This window comes from Mesoplodon mirus, assembly GCF_964341445.2.
Source record: "Mesoplodon mirus genome assembly, chromosome: X".
Taxonomy (NCBI): Eukaryota; Metazoa; Chordata; class Mammalia; order Artiodactyla; family Ziphiidae; genus Mesoplodon; species Mesoplodon mirus.
In genome coordinates, this window is record NC_138981.1 from 3,429,328 (window position 1) to 3,452,547 (window position 23,220).

A 23,220-nucleotide genomic window follows, 5' to 3' on the forward strand; every position below is an offset into this window, starting at 1 on the left:
CCTTTGTTGGACTTACAAACAAATTTCACTTATGAACGCACTCTCAGGACAGAACTCATTCGTATGGAGGGGACTTACTGTAGTCATTTACTGAGTCCATAGGTCTTAAGTGTTCCTTAAAATAGTAATAGCTCAACAATGGGAACACCTGTACGATAGCCAGGCTGAGTGTTCCGGAAAAGCCTAGATTTTTCCTTCCAAAGATTCAGAATGGATTCACTGGTTTTAAATCTGGTATCCAGTAGAGGGAACACAGCCAAAGCCAATTCATATACTGCCTTCCTTTGGTAAATCTCAATGTGAAATATTCTCTCCCCGCTAGGATTTGAACACATCAGAGCTACTGTCCCCAATTTTTTCCATCATGATCTTTAAATCTACTAAGGAATTTCTTTCTTAAGATATCGTTTCTCCCAACATGGCTTCATAAGTCCTCTGGGTAACATGGATCATGGACCCATTTATCTCACTGGCAAACCCTTGTACTTGTGTTAAAAACTCCTGAGCAAATCACCATTAAGGACACAGATGAGTCCCATAGGTATTTGGTAACTTGTGGGAAGAAATGATTTACTGTAATAAAGGCATGCTGATACATACAGGTATTTTCTTTTTTTTTTTTTCATATGGGTATTTTCTAATTATGTAAGTCAAAAGATTGTTATGTTTGCTTGCACTTCAAAAAAAGAGAAAAGATACAGGAAAAGATAACTGTGTTCAAGCTATATGATCAACAAGATTAAACCCAAGGGAAACAAAAATCCACAATGTATAGTATCACAAGGAACGAATCATTTTCATGCATATACAATGGGGAAAGGTTATACTAAACATATGCATTGCTTACTTACGTTAAAGCTGCATCCCTTCTTACGAGCGAAGTAAATAAATCAATAAAGTATTTTTATACTAGAGGCCACCTCAAGTAATTAATTTAGTGAGGTAATCGGATTGACATAATTAGCATACTGAGCTGAATTACTACTTTATGTGACACCATCCTACCAACTAATAACCAAAGATTGGGAGAATGCTAATTTTCACATACAGAGGGTAATAAGTTGGCCACTGAACTAAGATCAGAGTGCCAGCTGCATCAGACCTTGAGAGAACAGAAATAAAGGAGACGGTATTGACTTAAATTGAAAACAAATCTCTAGCTATGTAATATCTCTCAGAGATAAGGGCTCAGGAGCTAACCAACATGAGCAAGAGGAAAATGGCAGAAGGAAACTCACCTGGTGAGTGACTGATTCCCATTTGTTCCTTGAGAGAGTGGAACAGATTTCCAGATTTCTCAGATTTCAGTGTCGCAAAATCCCTCTGAAAAGTTTCTTTAAAATGTAGTTTCTGGTGGCTCACAAGCCATCATTTTCAGCAATGGTTCTCAGAAACATGGGCAAGTCACGTGGCTCATGGACAGTATTTTTGAAGACTCTTCGTAAGAGACAGAGAAAGAGAAAGAATGAAGGAGAAAACGATGGATTGATTCACAGTTGTATTTTAACATTTCATCAATTATAACTAATGAGAACCTGCTGTATAGACCAGGGAACTCTATTCAGTGTTCTGTGGTGACCTAAATGGGAAGGAAATCCAAACAAAGAGGGGATATATGGATATGTATAGCTGATTCACTTCACTGTACAGCAGAAACTAACACAACATTGTAAAGCAACTCTACCCCAATCAAGAAAAAAGATTATAACACAACTAAATTTTTGGACCAACTGCTTTTCTAAAAAATATTTAACTAAAAAGCTAGTGGATAAAAATTCTGAGTGGTTACTGATCTAATACATGGTGAATTACATCTATTAGAGCCCCAAAGGGGATTACACCATATGCCCAGAAAATCTCCAACTGGCCAGTTAGAATATTAAAGAGAAATAAGGTGAAAAAAAATTTTTTTTAAGTGGTTTGCTAAAAATGTGATGCCATAAATATTTCCATAAACTATATACTTTTATACAAATGTTTGAAAAATATTTCTTGAAAACAGACTTCATTTTGAGTAATATTATAATAATTGGTAGTATTGGGTGGAATAAGAGGTTCTTTATATAATCAACTCGATTTAACCAAAAGGCAATTCTTAGGGGAACGTCGCTATCTTCTCTCGGAAGAATTTTTAATCATTGTTTTCTTCCTAATTTTTGTCTCCTCCCTTATTCCCAAGGAGACAGATCTTGCATAACGGAAAGGCAGTTAAAATTTGTTTGAAAGACTCTACCGGATGAGTAAGTGAAGAGCAGGTTTCTAGGAAAAATAAAAGAGTAGGGGGTGAGGAAAGAAAGGTCATTTCCATTTTATTTCACTCTCAAGTGATGCTGACAACAATTCATGAACCACTCGGTCTATCGTCTTTGATCCTGAAGCAGTCTGTTGATTTTTAGAAGTCTAACACTTATTTGCAATGCATGAAAAATGGCCACTTATCTCTGAAACATGTCTCCAATTTTTGTGTGTGAAATGTGATACCGTCCCTTGAAAATCAAGTCCGTGGAACACACAAATTAAGTTATTTCTGAAATATGAAGTTAGACCCTAGAAACCAATAACCAGGCTATTGACTGCCCCAGCACCATGCCTTATAGAGACTTAATAAATGCCTTCCAGGGTCCACATAATAACACTTTATTGAGTTTTAGGGGGAAAAAAAGATAGCCACCATTTTTCACTCTGCATTCAGCTGATGAATATGGAAATAATAAAACATATGATATGATAATACCACCACATTTAACTTATCTTGCATGAAAAGGTCATCTTTGGGGCCTTTTTTTTTTCTAGATTCAAATAAAGTCTCTAGACATGCAAGATGGATATTTTAAAACTGACTATGAAAAGAAAACCAAAGGGTACCCTCTCTAAGATAAAGGAAATCTTGCTGTTAGTTCAGTTGTGCTCCCATATATATTTTATAAATTGTCGTAATTCTTCAAATATCACCAGAGAGTGGAATTTGAAAAACGCATGATAAAGTAAGCATTTTCACTTTAGAAAAGATGTCGCAATATTTAGAATTAAGAATGATTTGCCTTTTAGAAACAGAATTCATTCTATTTTTTAGAGCTGTAGTTTCCAGTGGAACTCTCTGCAGTGATGAAAATGTTCTAGATCCGAGCTGTACAATATGGTAACCACCAGCCCTTCTTGGTTATAAGTGGTCAGTGTCTACATTTATGCAGGAGAGTTAGTTTCCAAGAACGAGTTCCATACATGAAATTCCACACATTTCATACAATCACACGCAAATCCAGGTCTCAAAACATCCTTTAAAAGCATCTCTACGCATTTCAATGTGTACTGCAAGAATTATACGTACATGCTGGATTATTTCCAGAATTATATGAACATATGGGAGTTTTTCTTTTGCTCTGTTTGGTCATAATTCTGAGGGTTTTGTATGTCATTTCAACCATAGCACTTTTGGACAGAATACGCTCTTTCAAGATAAAATATCTGCAGAAAGAGTTTAAGGCTCCAATGATACAATATCACTTCTCTTTGATGCCAGACCCAAAACTACAATGTTGCCTGAGATTAAAGAATACATTCTTGCTATTACTCTGATTATGATCATTGTGCTTTTTTTCTTGTCTTCTAAAGAAAAAACTAAATGTATATAAAAATCATAGTGTTCAGTCTCCGTATGTAGAACAGCTACTGTGTGTTCCCTCGGCACGTTTCTCGTTTCCCCAGCTTTACTGAGAAATAATTGATATATATATATCACCGTAAGCTTAGGGCATATACCACGACGGTTCAAGTTATGTATCTTGTCAAGAAGGCTCGCTAACACAGCTACTATAATAAGCACATCGTTTTTAACACACACGCTCTCTGCCTGGATCTAGAACAGGGTAGGAAAATTTTTTCTTTGTAAAACATCCAAATAATAATTATTTTAGGCTTTGCAGACCATAAGGGCTCTGTTGGAACTACTCAATTCTACTCCTTTAGTTCCCATACAGCCATAGAAATGAATCGTGGTTATTTTCTGATAAAGATTATTTTATAAATTAGTTGTTAGGTTGGACCAGACCCATGGCCATGGTTCACCAACACCTGATTCAACGTATCAAATTCAAGCAAACTCAATGCTTCTGTGTCATTTTCTCATGGCCAGTAGGGAATGTTGACCTCTTTTTTTTTTTTTTTTTTTTTTTTTTTTTTTTTTTTTTTTTGCTGTACGCGGGACTCTCACTGTTGTGGCCTCTCCCGTTGTGGAGCACAGGCTCCGGACGCGCAGGCTCAGCGGCCATGGCTCACAGGCCCAGCCGCTCCACGGCACGTGGGATCCTCCCGGACCGGGGCACGAACCCGTGTCCCCTGCATCGGCAGGAGGACTCCCAACCACTGCGCCACCAGGGAAGCCCTGACCTCTGATTTTAAGGCACGTATTGAAACACAGGCACGTCCTCTTTCTTATTAATAACTATTTCCCCCAAACTCAAGCATGGAAGCAGTCAGCAGGCTTGCCGGTCTTGGTGGACAAGGTCACCTCGCTTAGAACCAAGTTTTTAGGCGTCAGTCAAACTCCTGGAAGACCTCAAAGTTCTCTTCGAACTCTCCTAGGACAATTTTGCAATATTCAACGATACTGCAGCTAACGCTGCTTCTACTTATCTGAGAATCTCTCTGACTGGATTTTGAATGGGAGTAACTGCATTAAAACAGCACCTCCGTGTTTAGAAAAGAGAAAGATGGATTTATCTGTCGAAGCCTGAAGGAAATAATGATTCATTTCCGTTGAGCATTTAGAAGATGATAGTAGAAAACCTGCTACAGCCTGTATCTGCTGGCACTATGTAGACTTCAAGCTTAGTGCAGTGCTGAGAGAGAGAGAGACAGAGAGAGAGAGGGAGAAATATTCAAATAACCATGTCTTTATTTTCTGTAGTCTGATGCTTTGACATTGGGGGTTTTGCTGTCCATAAGGGACCTCATCTCCCAGGGCTAGGGACTTCCTAGAGACAGTAACTAGCCCCCAAGTGCATTTTTCAAATACAAACCAATCAGTCTAGGACCCACACCCCAATCTCCTCCTCTAAGGGGCTCCCATACTCTGGACCACCATCCACCTGCCCTCATCCCCCACAGAGCAGGTACCAGACACCCAGGGACAGCCCCTGGAGTGCCAAGTCCTAACCACTGGACCACTAGGGAATTCCCGCAAATTTTCCATTAATACACTGCATTTCAAAACTATACACAAATTATATATTATGTTATACATTATATTATGTATATTAGGTATGTTTATATAATAGATACTATATAGTGCAAATACATACGTGTATTATAGATACATATAAAATACTATTAACATGTGTATATGCATTAATATATATAGTATTTTATATGTATCTATAATACACGTATGTATTTATACTATATAGCATACATATACAATTATATATATTATATATTTATATATGATAGTATATATTTTTATATATTGGGATAGTGTATTATTTAAAACCAAAATTTATATATATATAACATATACACACACACGTATTTGTACACATATATATAGAGGTAGTCTCTTATTTAAACCAAAATTTAAATGTATATAACATATATACGCACATATCTAGGGATAGTATATTATTTAAACCAAAATTTATATATAAAAAATATATATGTATATGTATACATATATATAGGGATAGTGTATTATTTAAACCAAAATTTATATATATAACATACACATATACACATAAATTTGTGTACATATATATATATGTTTATATATAAAAACAAGTTAATGAATGCCAGACCTTCATCCAGTCAATATTCATGGACAACCAATTTGAACTAGCCTCTGAATTTACTAACGGTCCTCTGTTCTTTGACATTTGTTACAATTAGTGAGACTGACTTTTTCACCATAAAGATTTCTGTTCCGTGATAACCATATTGGTCGCCATCAGATCCATCATTTTGAAATGAAATAAAAACAAAGATAATTATGGAGAATATTCAGAACAACTAACAAATGACACCGTTTACCTTGGTGACCGTGCTGGAGCAGGTATAAGTGTTCTGAGCTGTTGTGAAAACCCAAGTTATGTGGAAAATGGCTTTAATCTCCACAGGGAGTTGCGATAGCAGCCTCTGGCTACAGAAGGATATCTCACACCCAGGAAAGAACCCCTGACGGTCCACCTGTGCAGACATCAGTGAGTTACGTTTTCAGAAGTAATTCCCACAGATGTCTTTTCCTTATTTTGACCCTTTCATTGTCCCTTTGTGCATAAATGTTACACTACATACATATTTTCTTATCTTAGGTAAAACTGAATTTCCCAAAGTAAGCATGATCCTTTGTAGGTTGTCACTTCCCTGGAACAGGACCTCCAAGCTTTTAAATTGAAGAGTCATCTCAGCTGAGACCAGAAACAATAGATCTAAATGATAATGCTTATTAAAAAGCCTTTGTCTCTGTTTATTATGCTGCTATCATCATCTGCCTTTGCTACGTTTTTAGTCCATGTTGTGTATTTTACTTATACTTTTTATTGCCCTATCTTCCATATTTTCAACAAGATCTCCCAATGAGATAAGCTTCTGGGTTTGACGTAATATCTGGAAACTTACACAGCCTTGTATGAACTGGGAAGAAAATGGACCAGCTTATTTGAAATATGGACCAAATAGAGTCTTTTTTTTTTTTTTTTTTTTTTTTTTCTTTTTGCGGTATGCGGGCCTCTCACTGTTGTGGCCTCTCCCGTTGCGGAGCACAGGCTCCGGACGCGCAGGCCCAGCGGCCATGGCTCACGGGCCCAGCCGCTCCGCAGCATATGGGATCCTCCCAGACCGGGGCACGAACCCGCATCCCCTGCATCGGCAGGCGGACTCTCAACCACTGCGCCACCAGGGAGGCCCCAAATAGAGTCTTTATAATAAGGTCTATCTTTCACTCTTAGCTCTGTCTATTGACCCAGAATATTATTCAGGTCTCATCAGGCTAAAGAAAATAACATGACACTTTTCTTCATATATTCAGCTTATTGGGATAATGTTATAATCTAAAACCAAGTTCAACATCTTCATCTTCGAGGGTTGGGTCACCACCTTGTTTCCAAGTGTCCCCAAGAGATGAAAATAATCCATGCAAGGCTCAGAGGCTCTATGAGTGGGAGGAAAATCACGGTCATAATTTGCACAATGCTATAATATGTTCATAGAAATGTATTCTGAAATTTAGAGGAGATAGGACAGGGAAACAGCTCAGTGAGACATCACACAACTAGCAAGGACAGGAAAATAATTTTCCAACCTATTCGTGAATGGGCATTGAGACACAGAAGATTTTAAGTACATGTGCACATGCAAAATTAAACTTTTATATTGGTTTATAGACAGATATATGAAAATCAGGAACATATATACATTCATTCATTCCACATGGCAAATGTAAATCTCTGCATCAGTTTCAATACTTTAGAATGACCTTGTCTTTTATCAATTAGGATGTGTTTTCTCAGAAATTATCCATGGTGTTTCCACAACAACCAAGCACGGTAGTAAGGCTAGGGATGAATGGGATTTTTGACATTTGAGGCAAACGAGGAATAAAAACCACAGGGCTCTGTAGCCCTGATGCACGCTCTTTCCTCCGTCCCATGTTGACTCTCTGTCTTGCCAGTTAAGGGGTAAATGGGGAAAAGGACTCAGAGATGGAAAAAGAAAAACAGCTAGACAGGCAGTAGATCAGAGAAAGGAAATGCAAGACAAAGGTGTAACCGCAAGACATAGAGATACGGGAACAGACAGACACTGAACGAGGGAGACGTGAGAGAGAAACATAAAAATAGACTGTGTTCCTTTCCTGTGGTTGCTATAGAACAAACTATCACAAACTGGGTAGCTCACAACCACGGAAATTCGTTCTCTCTCGGGTCTGGAGTTGAAGTCTGAAATCCAGGTGTCCTTGGGGCTGTTTTCTCACAATATGGATGGAAGCCTTCTCCCCGCCGCCTACCAGCAGCCTCTGACATTGCTTGGCTTGTAGCTGCCTTATTGCAATCTCTGGCTCTGTCATCACATGAATTTCACTGTGTGTCCCTCTTTCTACCTGGAAGTCTCCGCTCTGTGCATGTTAGTTTCTGTATTTCTTCTCTTCTTATAAAGACACCAGGCATATTGGATTACGAGCTCATCCTATGCCCATATGACCTCATCTTAACTTACATCTTAATTACATCTGCAAAGACTATTTTGAAATAAGATTACAGTCACAGGGAAAAAAAAACACCTAAAAATAGAGCTACTGTATGATCTGCAATCCCACTCCTGGGCATATATCCAGAGAAAACCATAATTCAAAACAATACATGCATCCCAATGTTCACAGCAGCACTCTACCATAGCCAAGACATGGAAGCAACCTAAATGCCCATCGACAGAGGAATGGATAAAGAAGATGTGGTACATGTATGCAATGAAATATTACTCAGCCATAAAAAAGAATGAACTAATGCCATTTGTAGCAACATGGGTGGACCTAGAGATTGTCATACTGAGTGAAATAAGCCAGACAGAGAAAGACAAATATCATATGACATCGCTTATATGTGGGATCTAAAAAATATGGTACAAATGAACTTATTTACAAAACAGAAACAGAGTCACAGATGTAGAAAACAAACTTATGGTTACCAGGGGATGGTGGGGAGGGATAAATTAGGAGACTGGGATTGACATATACACACTACTATACATAAAATAGATAACTAATAAGGACCTACTGTAGAGCATAGGGAATTCTACTCAATACTCTGTAATGACCTATATGGGAAAAGAATCTAAAAAATACTGGATATATGTATACGTATAACTGATTCACTTTGCTGTACACCTGAAACTAACACAACATTGTACATCAACTGTACTCCAATATAAAGTAAAAAGTTAAAAAAAAAATCACAGTCACAGGTGCCAGTGTTGAGGACACCAACTTTATGGTGGCTGGAGAGGGGGAATGACAATTCCACAGACAACACAGACAATGGTTTTTAAAAGTTGTAGAAACAGCAAGAGAAACAGACATGAAAACCTGAGATGTCTGCATATAGTAAGCATGCAGAAAGTTCCACCCTCACCAGAAAGTTTGCAGGACAGCTCCGAAATCAAATATAATCACCGTCAAACAAAAAAAGCAAGACCAGGGCTTCCCAGGTGGCGCAGTGGTTGAGAGTCCGCCTGCCGATGCAGGGGACGTGGGTTCATGCCCTGGTCCGGGAAGATCCCACATGCCGCGGAGCGGCTGGGCCCGTGAGCCATGGCCGCTGAGCCTGCGTGTCCGGAGCCTGTGCTCCGCAATGGGAGAGGCCACAACAGTGAGAGGCCCGCGTACCGCAGAAAAAAAAAAAAAAGCAAGACCATTCTCTGTACCTTGATGATAAAAGTTCCTCATGAAATGATCTTACAATTTATTTTACTAAAACATTTAAAATGACATTGGTTTCTCTTCACCACACTTCTTCCCCTCTCTCTCTACCGTGGCTTGTGTCAATTTAAATTGAGGGCCACTTTCCCGCTCAAGACAAGGTATCCACTCTGCTATTTGCTGCTTCTCGTCAACTGTGACCAGTGATTTTGCACACTTGATGCTGGATGGATAGAGACAGTCCTGCTAGCATTTCAACAGCTCAGCAATATAGTTCAGGAATAATATTTACACTCATTAGTAAGTTATACTTCCTAGGATCAAGAAGGCAGGCATTTTAATTTTACCCCCCAGCACTTAGGAGAAAGGTAAATTTAGAACCGTATAAAATACACAATAAATGTGGGCACAAAGGATCTGTGTGCACATTTCTTAATTTCAAGGATGTAGGAAATGAGTAAATTAAGGGAGAGGTTGTCGACCTGCATTTTTCTTTGAAGAGCTGAGAAAACATGCAAAAGGCGTAAACCAATGAATCCCAAATAGAAAGAATCTTGACAAAACCTCACAACTTTGAGGAAGTGTCTCTCGGCTCCCTAGCGCTTTAAGTCAGAGAAGCTAGACGTTTCTACACATCAGAGGGATTTTTTTTTTTTTTTAAGGAGCGAGACCGTAGCCATGACAGTTTGACAATTGCAACAGCGGTTGGTGGTCAAGCATCGCCCCACCATCCCACCCCCTCTCATAATCCCTTCTGTAAGGATGGTCCGCTAACCCTCTGTATTGAACGGTTTTAAAATTTCCACGTCACCACCAGCAGAACAGATAAGCCATTGGAGGATGAATCAGTTCTGATGACATAAAAATACTCACTGTAGTCCTCAAATCCTTACCTACTTCTCGGTGATAACTGCTGACCCCTAAAACGCATGGCAGGTCCAGGTCTCGGGTAAAACACCAGATGCAGCAGAGAGAGAAGGGGAAAAATGCCAGAGGCTGATGAAACCACCTGTTCATGTAGTAACTGAAGTCAAATTTCATATGGAATAAAGGCAGTGGTGTTTGGGAGAGTGACCTCACATGAGTCCAGCAAAGAAAGAAGGAATATTCTAATTCTAATGCATACTTCTGTGTGTAATAATTATTTTATATTGTATTACAGCTATGTCTGTTTCTTGTATGGATTTCTTCTTGCAGGAAGTGAGACGAAGGAGGTAAGTCATGACGTGGAGGAAAAAAGAGTGACCTGTATTAGAGAAGGAAACTAGGGGGGTATTGTGGAAATGACTATCTTGACAGGGAAAACAGATCTAGAATCTGCAATTAGATTTTACGTGTGTTTACACAACCCAACCCCAAATTTGGAAATCGGCAAAAACATGGGGCTACACTAGCCACTGGAGGATCTTCCAAAGAACTCAAAGGAAATCTAGATAATGGTTTCTTTTCAAACAATCCCTATGGGGAAAAAATATGCCACACTGAAATTTCCTTCCAATATCTGTCTTGTCTCAGAGTCTAAATGTTACAGTTACATATTCTATTGCAGTTTGCCTATTTTAACAAGAGTATCAATCAAGTGGCAAATTTCTGACAGAGTTTAGATATCACTAAACAAACACCATCAAAAATGAAAGCAGGGCTTCCCTGGTGGCGCAGTGGTTGAGAGTCCGCCTGCCAGTGCAGGGGATACGGGTTCGTGCCCCGGTCCGGGAAGATCCCACGTGCCGCGGAGCGGCTGGGCCCGTGAGCCATGGCTGCTGAGCCTGCGCGTCCGGAGCCTGTGCTCCGCGACGGGACGGGCCACAACAGTGAGAGGCCCGCGTACCACAAAAAAAAAAAAAAAAAAAAAAAAAAAAATGAAAGCAGTCACTCAACATTTCAAATTCAAAACATGGAAAATCAATTTTTACAGGTTTACATCTCTTGGAAATATGTTTTTCAGAATTTGATTTTGTGGGCTATCAGCTAGGGGAGGTAGCCGCAGAGAGCAACAACCAACAACGTGCAAATTCCAAAGATGATGGATGCTTTGTCCCTACAACAGAACTTTTTAAAAATGTGGTTCCTGGAAAAGAAAATTGTAAAACATATTAAATAAAACAAAAAGGTCAGTTCTCCCTAAATGAGTGGTGAGCAGTTTTATGCCTTCGGACATTTAATTTGACACCGTAATAATGTTCTATGAACGGCAGTTCTATACATTATGAGTCTTAAAGATAGTAAGATGCTAGCAGACATCTATATTTGGGGTGCATCAAATGATTTCAGGTAACGAATCCTCAACAGATCAAGTTCCTATTTATTCTCACATAGTTTAAACCTTCCATTACAGGTGTGCCCACCTGCACCCACTGTAAGGCTGAATTCTACAAGAATGCAATGCCAGAACTCTGGTCATGATGGTTGGATAACTGTCAAGGTTCTACTGAATTGGTCATTTTACGGAATGCCTTTCACACAAAAGTCCATCTTGCACATTGAGAGTCATGATGGAGGTCAAAAGTACTATAGCAAACTCGTTGTCCATTTCTCATTAAGGAAAAAGAAATCTGATGATTTTTAGTATCAGAATTTATTTCAGGAAGAAGCAAACTGCCCTTTATAGGAAGGACTGCTTTATTTGAGCTTCTAAGTGAAGCATAAAAATATCGGTAAGTAATACCACCTTTCATCTTTATAACGCTGTGGAACTTACATAGTGTCTCCCATGCATTTTCTCTTTTTATTCTTGCAGTGAAAAAAAATTCAGAGGAGGATAAGCATTACTAACTAACTCTATTTTACAGAAAAGGAAGTGTAGCCCCCAATCATTAAGTGACTTGTACAATATCTACCATCTAGAAAGCAGTAAATAGAACTAGAACTCAACTTTTCTTTTCTTTTTTCTTATAAATTTAGTTTTTATTTTATTTATTTTTGGCTGCATTGGGTTTTTGTTGCTGTGCACAGGATTCCTCTAGTTGCAGTGATCGGGGGCTACTCTTCGTTGCAGTGAGTGGGCTTCTCATAGCGGTGGCTTCTCTTGTTGCAGAGCACGGGCTCTAGGCGTGCGGGTTTCAGTAGTTGTGGCATGCGGGCTCAGTAGTTGTGGCTCACGGGCTTAGTTGCTCCGCGGCATGTGGGATCCTCTCGGACCTGGGCTCCAACCCGTGTCCCCTGTATTGGCAGGCGGATTCTTAACCACTGCACCACCAGGGAAGCCCCTCAAGTTTTCTTAAACAGTTATTTTTTTCTACTAATCTTGTGGCCCCACGAATAAAACAAATTCTCAGGTGTATCTCCCATGTTGCACTAACTTTTTAGGCAGAAGTTCTGGATTTAAACCCCTGACCTGTCACCTACTATATGATGTTGGGTGGACATTTCCACTGGCAAGAATTTATAACTTTGTGATGGTGCCATGGAGCTGCTGGAATCCTACATATGGGCAAAACTGTACTGGTGTATAAGAATAGGATGTGCCTCACAGAATTTTACTGGGACAGAGAAATATATTCTGGTTCATGGCTTTTCCTTCTCCCCCAAACCACTGCTATGCCTTGGATCTCCCAGAACCTATAAGTATGTGGATTGAAAATAGTCATAGTATGAGAAAATCACAACCACTGAAAAGGATTGAGGAATGACTTGTGCTCTGAAGACTTGGATTTACTACTTCAGGACTTTTCCAAGTCTTGAAATAATGAAAGTTCTAACCATAAAGGTTGCATGTGAGACTCAGTAACTTGTAAGTATTATCACCCAAGTCTTCGTACCATTAACTGTTAGTCCCAAGAGCTTTTTCTAGGAGAGGAATCTCTCCTTTAGAATCAGGGATGAGTTCCTTAATCAACTGAGGAAGTTTGTCAAGCCACAGGACACACTTGCATGGCTCCTTTTTCCCATCTGAGGGTATCTCAGGAGGGCAGCATAGGAGAAATTTCAGCAGGGCGGAGAAATTGGGGTACTTAAAAGAAATACCCAAGCCACCCAATTCTCCTTCTTTTTTTCTGAGTGTGTAAGAGTAACTCCTGGTACTGATTGATCCCCACCAATGGGTATTCTTTTAGAAGAGGGGTGACACAAGTTTTAGATGAATAGGTGTAACCCACCCAGGTTTGCTTGCCCAACGCACAGCAAGACAAACGCTGAGATGCTGAGGTTTGCAGCAGAGAAAGGGTTTATTCACAAGACAGCCAAGCAAGGAGATGGGAGAACAAATCTCAGATCCACCTCCCTGAAGGGGAGGGTCTTGAGATATTTACAAGATGAAGAAAGAAGCAGGGTGGTCTTAGGTATGGGGAAAGGTGATTGGAGGTTAGGAAAAAGGTGAGGTAATTGGCGCTCTGTGCAGGACTATCAGAGTCACGTGTTTCTCATGGGATGCACGTTCAAAAATGGAGGCATTATGGGGCTTCCCTGGTGGTGCGGTGGTTAAGAATCTGTCTGCCAATGCAGGGGACGTGGGTTTGAGCGCTGGTCCGGGAAGATCTCACATGCCATGGAGCAACCAAGCCCATGTGCCACAACTACTGAAGCCCGCATGCTTAGAGCCCGTGCTCTGCAACAAGAGAAGCCACCGCAATGAGAAGCCCACTCGCCGCAACTAGAGAAAGCCCACGCGCAGCAACGAAGACACAATGCAGCACCCCCAACAAAGAAAAGGAGGCATTTAGCCATACTACCCAAAAGCAATCTACAGACTTAATGTGATTCTGATCAAATTACCCATGACATTTTTCAAAGAACTAGAATAATCCTAAAATTTTTGTGGAACCATAAAAGATCCAGAATGGGCAAAGCAGTTCTGAAGAAAAAGAACAAAGCAGAAGGCAGAACCCCCACTGACTTCAGACAATACTACAAAGCCACAGGAATCAAAACAGCATGGTACTGGCACAAAAACAGACATACGGATACAAAGAGCAGAATACAGAGCCCAGAAACAAATCCACACACCCACAGTCAATTAATCTTCAACAACGGAGGCAAGAATACACAATGGGAAAAAGACAGTCTCTTCAGCAAGTGGTGCTGGGAAAGTTGGACACCTGCATGTAAATCATACTAAGTGAAGTAAGTCTGAAAGAGGAAGACAAATACAATACGATATCACTTATATGTGGAATCTAAAATATGACACAAATGAACTTATTTACAAAACAGACTCACAGACATAGAGAACAGACTTGTGGTTGTCAAGGGGGACCAGTGTGGGAGGGATGGAGTGGGAGTTTGGGATTAGCAGATGCAAAGTATCATACAAAGGATGGAAAAACAACAAGGTCCTACTGTAGAGCACAGGGAATTATATTCAATACCCTATGATAAACCATAATGGAAAAGAATATTTTAAAAAAAGAATGTTACATGAACCTATGTATTCTCTTCTTGTTTTCTCCCCCTCTCTGATTAACCAGCACGATCTATGCAGGTTGACTTCAGGTTTGTCTTAAGGCATAATATAGGAATAGTTTCTTAAAAACAAAGATGATAGAGCAATAGTAATAACAGGGTTTCATTCCCTAACTGTTTAAAACTGCAGTCACATCCCAAAGAGCTCTTCTTTTCCTATTATTCCTTTTTTGCACTGACAGTCTCTTGGCCATTTTTCTACTTATTAGCACTTCCATCAGAAGGGAGGAAAGGGATGTGAAACCAAGACATGTCAGTTTGAGGCACAGAGTCTTACATTAGGCCCATCACCACCTCGAAATGCCTAGACAATTCCTGCTCCCCTGGGAGTGTTCAAAACCACCAGCCCTACAAAATCCATGTTGCTACAAAACAGCAAAGCATTTCAGCATACATGTCGTATCCTTCTTATTTTTCTGTATGATTGTTGCATTGCGCACTTCACCCAAATAGAGGCGATGAGAGAATTATAACATGTGGGTTAGATGCCAGAGTATTAGAAACCATTATTTGCTAATATGAATATTGCCTTAAGAACATTAAGAAAACATACTGGTTTACTTCAAAGACTAAATTTGAATATTAAGTAAACTTGTGGTTATTTTTCTTTCTTTTAGCTAATACTGACTGAGAATTCCAAAAGAAACAATTCATATAAGCCAGGGTGAATTGATTCTTGCTTTGGATAACTTGTGCTGCTTTGATAGCCATTTCATTCCCTACTGAGTTAAATTATTAAAGAATCCCACACATGCCAGAACTTAGAGTCTACCTAGAATTATCACACCTTAAAACTGACATCTAATATATGGTCAACTAATATTGGACAAGAGACCCAAGAATACTCAATGGGGAAAAGATAGTCTCTTCTATAAATTTTGCTGAAGAAACTGGATACCCACATGAAAATAATGAAACTGAACCCCTATCTTATACCACCACTCACAAAAAATTAACTTCACATAGGTTAAAACTTAAATGAAAGACCTAAAACCATATAACTCCTAGAACAAAACACAGGGGAAAAACTCCTTGACACTGGTCTTGGCAATGATTTTTGTGGATATGAAACCAAAAGCAACAAAATGAAAAATAAACAAGTGGGACTAAACCAAACTATCAACAGACCCATGGAAAGGTGATGGACATCACTACATGCAAACATCAGGGAATGGACATCAGGGAAATGCAAACCAAAACCACATGAGATACCACCTCACACCTGTTAGAACGGCCATGATCAAAAAGACAAGCAATAACAAATGCTGGCAGGAATGCGGAGAAAAGGGAACCCTTGTATATTGTTGGTCAGAATGTAAATTGCTACAACCATTATGGAAAACAGTATGGACTTTGCTCAGAAAACTAAAAATAGAATTACCATATAATGCAGCAATATCAGTTCTGGGTATATAGCCAAAGGAAAAGGGTATACATATACTTACATTAGCCAAGATATATATTATATATGTATATGTATAAACATATATGTATATATGTAATATATATAATATATATGTTTATATATAATATATATCTTGGCTGCTATAAATTTTATATATATATATATATATATATATATATATATATATATATATATATATATATATATATATATAAGTTAAAAAGAAGGAGTTCTTACCTTTTGTGACAACATGGGCTGACCTTGAGGGCATTATGCTACGTGAAATAAGTCAGACAGAGAGAGACAAATTCCGTATGATCTCACTTGTATGTGGAATCTGAAAAAACAACAACAACAAACTCATAGAACCAGACAGGAGAACGGTGGTTACCAGGGGCTGGGGGGGTGGAGAAAATGGGGGGATGTCGGTCAAAGGGTACAAACATTCAGTTACAAGACGAATAAGTTCTGGGGTCTAATGTACAGCATGGTTTCGTATAAATCCAGTAAACATACAGTTAACAATACTGTATCATATACTTGAAAGTTGCTAAGAGAGCAGATTTTAAAAGTTCTCACCACAATTATTGTTATTATCATTTCACAATATACACAAATCAGCAGATTCCACACCTTAAATGTACTCAACGTTATAAGTCAATTATATCTCAATAAAGCTGGAAAAAAATAAAAATAAAATGATAATTTAAAACAGGCATCTAATGTTTTTGTCCTAAATTCTTTTCTGACCCAAATTTGAATGTGATGTCTTAGAGTAGCTAATAAATGCATAAAAAGCCCAACTTTAAGAATCCTTGCTGTGAAAAGAGTTGATGTAGGGATTTTTCTTTCAATCAGTTTATTTTACAAGTTTTTGTTAAAGGACAAAGTAAGATGGTGATAAAATTCCAAGGAGCACGTAATTTCCTAAGGGCACCGCCTCAAACCCCAGTGCTAGTCCTGTTCCAGGACACCCGGTGCATGTTTATTGAAAACGATCTGGCATGGAGACATTTTCCATTAGTGCTAATAAGGGTAATCACATTTCTTCAGTAGAAAGTATTTTATACAGATATTGTGAAACAGTTGAAGGTCTCTATTAGACTAGAAACCCAACCTATAAGTGGCCAAATTTACAATTGAGCTTGTCAGCAAAAAAAAAAAAAAAAAAAAAGAAAGAAAAAGAAAAAAAGCTGGGTAGCAGCACCAGAACATTTGACTCAAATAGATGGTTTGGATTAATGGAATGAACCATTTCTACTTCACGTTCAACAAAAAAAGCTATATTTGAAACACTCTGGTCTTCTTATAATTGTGCATATGGTCGGAAATTCCTGTCTAGGTCAAATACTGAGTAATTCAAACCTAGTAGGAGAAAGAGGAAAGAAACCAGAAGAAGTAACATATTAGCACTTTTCATTCAATAGGGTTCTGCTGGTGGAAAAACTTTAAAACTTAATGTGTTCCACTACGTATCCCTGCTTCCTTCACACTTTTGGAAAACAATCCTGGGCTTAAATTCCCAAAGTATAGTTCAATTCCTCTGGTGTGGTTGCTGACAGATATCCATGCTATTTCCTCAGACTCATGTTGGGTATACTTTGTGATATGGTCTAGGCCTAGTGGGCATGAAATTTTAAATAGTAATGTTTTTGAATGCTGCAGCCAGGAGTGTTGGAACCATGAGGTGTTACTTTGAGTAACAGTTATATTATTCCAGAAACCAGTTCATCCAGCTGAACAGTGCTGATGTTTGAAGGAAGCTTTCTAACCACACCTTGCATGTGCCAAGCAAAATCCAAAAGACGACAACAGCCCAAAGTACATAGATGCTGCAGGAAGTAGAGAGGAATTAATAAAGGGTACAATTTTTAAAAGATACATGAGGATAGGGACTTCCCTGGTGGCACAGTGGTTAAGAATCCGCCTGCCAATGCAGGGGACGTAGGTTCGAGCCCTGGTCCGGGAAGATCCCACATGCCATGGAGCAACGAAGTCTGTGCGCCACAACTACTGAGCCTGCACTCTAGAGCCTGCGAGCCACAACTACTGAGCCCACATGCCACAACTACTGAAGCCTGCATGCGTAGAGCCCGTGTTCCCCAACAAGACAAGCCACCACAATGAGAAGCCCACGTACCACAACAAAGAGTAGCCCCTGCTCGCCACAACTAGAGAAAGCCCGCACGCAGCAACGAAGACCCAACGCAGCCAAAAATAAATAAATAAATATATTAAAAAAAAAAAAAGATACACGAGGATAAAAGTTAACAAAACTTCCTAGTATGGGTTCTTTGGTAAAGAAAAAAATATGACAGATAAACTGTTTCACATGATCATCATAAAAAAGGGCAGGGAGTCCAAATGTATAATGTAGGAAATGAGTAGATGAAATCTTAGCTATGAAGGAGATTAAGGAATCAAAGTCAACTTGTTTGGTCCAGTCTGCAAATGCATTTGAAAACTTGAGTAAAATGGATGCTTTGCTGTACATCCATTTTTCTCCCCCAAAAGAAACTGGAAACTGACTAATTATATAATCCCAGAGAGACCCAACTTCACCCCCTGCCTCTCCCATTCTCCCCCTCAAAGATGGCATTTCCAGATGGCTTCAGAATTTTCTTCTTTGAAAATAAGATTTACTTGCTAATATTTACCTTGGTTTGGGACACAGAAAAGGCGAAATAGTTCCACATTTGATTATGAAGCTAGCAAAGCACTGACAAAATCCAAGAAATATCAGACAAACAACAACAAATTCATAGATACGTTTTAAACAACTAGCAAATAGACTCCAGCTGATGTTTAAAGAAAAATTCACTGTGATGACTTGAGGTTTATTTCAACAGCAAATGTAAATTCTTGTGTTAATTTATTAAACATACGACTATCATCAACATATATATGTAACTGCTATAAGTGATGAAAGGCGTTGACTAAATGTCACTCATTTTTCATTTAAAGAAAACCCCCAGCAAAATAGAAATAGTCATATTATATATAATGTTTATACTGATATATATACAATGTTAAGATATTTATCTTATTCATATACTTATTATGTACGGGATGGACATTAGTTAATTGTATCTGCCACTTACTAACCTCAGTTTTCCTGTAATGTCCACATTTTGGTTTAGCAAACAGAGTGAAATGTTCATCAAAGTGAACCCAACTTTGTCAAATTTACATTTTTATGTCTCCAGCTCTACATAAGGGGCATGGAGTAATGGTAAAGGCAATAATAAATGTACTGAACTAAAAAATCAAAGTAATGGTAACGGCAATAATAAACACGGATATTTCTACAATTGTGTGGATGTAAAGTACATCATCTGTACTTATGCTGGAAATACAGACACCGTATTTATGATGGAAGTCTTTGACACCACATTATTTTAAATATGGAAGACGTGTCCTGCTTTCCTTCAAGGCCTCCAGAAATGTGGGTGATGGAGAGTTGGTTTTCTTCTCTCCCTCTGGGATTTTTCACCATGCATCCTCAGAAGGCAGCAAGGAAGAAATGGATTAATTAATACCATAGGGAAGAGCCCTCCCCTGCTCAGTAAACTGTGCAGTACTCTAGAAAAATGCATCTTAAGATAGTTCCCAATTAAGATGGAACTTTTGTGACCCAAAGAAATGAAACAAATTATACAGCCAATGCAAGTTTGATTTATGGTACTCGGGGTTTAAGACCATTGACTCTGAGCCTCTATGAATTTACTGCTATGGGGTAAAACGACCAGAACTGAATTTGCAACAGAAAAAAATGTACTTTACTTTTTGTAGGAGTGAAATACACAACAGAAACATGAACAGAGACATTAATGTGCAAGTGATAGATACACTTCATTACTGCCCACACTTACCTATTTTATAAAATATGATGTGTTCTCAGTTCAAAAAGTGTAGTCGTACATAAAACAATTCTAAAGACTAAATAATGCTCCTGGTTCAAATTGATCTATGTTTCCATCCAAGAATTCCATTACAGAAAGATTAAGGGATTTTTCCACATAAAGTAGAAAATAAGAAATTAAAGTCTACATAATTTCAGGGGAAAAAAATCAAACCTTCATATTAAGACATGATTCTGAATGAAATATGAATGAAACACATCTGTTTAGATCTCTGCAAATGGCATAAATAGCTCAGGAAGGCAAGATAAAAATCAACCTTTTACTGAGAAAGGATGAGGCGTAGAACCAGAAAAACTCCTGTATAGTTTCCAAAAACTCAATTCAGAGTGACTCCTTTTTCATAGTTTCGCTGAAATAATTAAAGACAAAATAGGAAGAGAGATGTCTCTCGGCAACTGCCTTTCTTCATAGCTATGCATTTAACACGAAGATTTCCGATTTCAAAGTAAAAACAGGCAAAGCTTTGTCAGTTCACATAATTGCTGATTTTTGCCTACATTTTAGAAGAAATACAGAGGAAAAACCACAGACACATTATTAATGGGGTGAATTGCTTTGGACATACATATTTCACATACTGAAGGTGTCTCAAGTTGACCTCATTTGGAGAGGAATAAAAAACAAAAATAAAATATGTTCTTTCTCCCTCGCATTTTATTTTTTTTGGTCTAACACATTTTGTTTTCACAGAAATGGATATGATAGGATTAACAAAAAGCAGTAGAAACAGCTGGTGATGCTGAGATGGATTTTTTTTTAAAGAAAAAATTGTAAAACGCATGATGGAAAATAGAACAGAATTCATTTTGAACCGCTGTGCCCTTACCAGATACCTTATTATTCAGGAGACTTTCCCTCTTATATCCCGGCTACCCCTTGGTATATTTGGACATGCTGAATATACTTATACTATCTGACTTATTTAACAGGATCATGGGGTCATAGGATATTTTGAATGTTATTTTCTGAGATCTACTGGACCCCCGCAAAATCACATTACTGAAATAATAGTTCCATAAAATTCTACTGATTTTGACTAAAACTAGAACTACCATATGACCAGCAATCCCACTACGGGGCATATACCCTGAGAAAACCATAATTCAAAAAGACACAGGTACCCCAATGTTCATTGCAGCACTATTTACAATAGCCAGGACATGGAAGCAAGCTAAATGTCCATCAGCAGAGGAATGGATAAAGACGTGGTACATATATACAATGGAATATTACTCAGCCATAAAAAAGAATAAAATAATGCCATTTGCAGCGACATGGATGGACCTAGATGATCATACTAAGTGAAGTAAGCCAAAGACAAATACCATATGATATCACTTACATGTGGAATCTAAAATATGACACAAATGAAGTTATTTACAAAACAGAAACAGACTCCCAGACATAGAAAACAAACTTATGGTTACCAAAGGGGAAAGTGATGGGGGATAAATTAGGAGTTTGGGATTAACAGATACACACTACTATATATAAAATAGATAAACAACAAGGACCTACTGTATAGCACAGGGAACTATATTCAATATATTGTCACAACCTATAAAAGGATCTGAATTTATATATGTGTGTGTGTGCATGTGTGTGTATCTGAATCACTTTGCTGTACACCTGAAACTAAAACATTGTAAATCAACTATACCTCAATAGGAAAGAAAGAAAAGAAAAGGAAAGAAAGGAAGGAAGGAAGCAAAGAAGAAAGGAAGAAAGTTGTTCCTTAAAGTGTCTAAGTAGGCACAGAATATACTATATTGATAGCCAATTGAAGACTGTACTCAACATGCTTTTCTCTGAGTCATTCTGATAATTTTTTTTCCAAATTTGTTGCCTTTTGCTGCCTATAAATTTGTCCTGCCTGAAGCTCTAGAACATTATTACTATAAATATGTTCATTTATATTAATCATTTATATATAATTCATTTATTCATATAAATAAAATTCCAATATAGAGAATTTTATTTATCTGCCTTGTTTTCACAAATGTTGTATTTTTGTTGGTGGTGGTGTTTGATCATTTTGGCATTTTGGTGTTTCATTATGTTAGCTTCTTACACATCCACTTTTTACAAATAAAAGGAAATAATTTGAGTTTCAACCTGTGTAATCCACAAGATGAAGGACATTTATTACTACCAAGAGAAAGGGCATTTCCATCACCTCAGATTCTACAAGACAAAACATAGGATACTTATGGTTTCCATATCATTCAATCCAAAATATTTACAACTTCCCCTGTGATTCCTTATTTGACCCATGGATAATTCTGGATGGTCAATGACAACAACAACAAAAGATGTTACATCTCATTCATATTTTCATTCACTACATCCTGAAACAATATATTGGCCATATCACATTATATAAAATATATTCTTAAAATTTATTTCACCCATTTCAGTTTACTTTTCGAATGATGGCTACAGGTAGGATATTTAAAATTATACACGTAGCTCAGAGTTTTGGCTCACTTTACATTTCTCTTGAAATAGTCCTGGAAGAGGCCATTTACTTTAACACAATTATAAATATTATAAAAATATGTCTACCATCTTGTTATTTGTTTTCAATTTGTCATACATTTTATTCTTCAGATTGGACCTATTTTAGCATTTCATTTTAGCTCTATTATTGGCTTTTTGTGCCTCTTTGTTTATTGATTTAGTTGTTATTTAGTGGTTTACAATATTTTAACTTATTACCGCAAATTTCAAATAATTTGTACCACTTTATATATAATGTAAGAACCTCAAATTTTAAACATCCATATTCCCCTTTTTATTTGTACTATTTTTGTCTCACATTTTCCTTGTACATGTATTATATAACAGAATATTTTATACTGTTTTGCTTTACATGATAAATTATGATTTAATGAATTAAGAGGTAAAATGATTCTATATTTACCTATATAATTACCATTTCTAACTGTCTTCATTCCTTGTGTAGATATGTTTCTATCTGGTTTTACCTCCCTTCAAGACAAACTACAAGAAATCCTAATGAAGGTGCATTGTCTGCTGAGCTCTGAATTCTCAGTTTTTATTCATCTAAAAATATTTTCATTTTCCCTTTA

The 23,220-nt window shown here is 37.8% G+C and overlaps 1 long non-coding RNA gene across 1 annotated transcript in view; it reads right to left on the bottom strand.

Annotated features, from left to right (window-relative positions):
• Positions 1–1,193: 1,193 nt before the first annotated feature.
• The window catches only part of LOC309797104, a 53,363-nt gene continuing 31,336 nt past the window's right edge, over positions 1,194–23,220 (bottom strand). The window contains exons 2-3 of the long non-coding RNA XR_014292546.1: positions 16,443–16,542; positions 1,194–1,437 (exon numbers count right to left, since the gene is read on the bottom strand). This is a non-coding gene — a long non-coding RNA (uncharacterized lncRNA). The remainder of the gene's footprint in view (positions 1,438–16,442; positions 16,543–23,220) is intronic.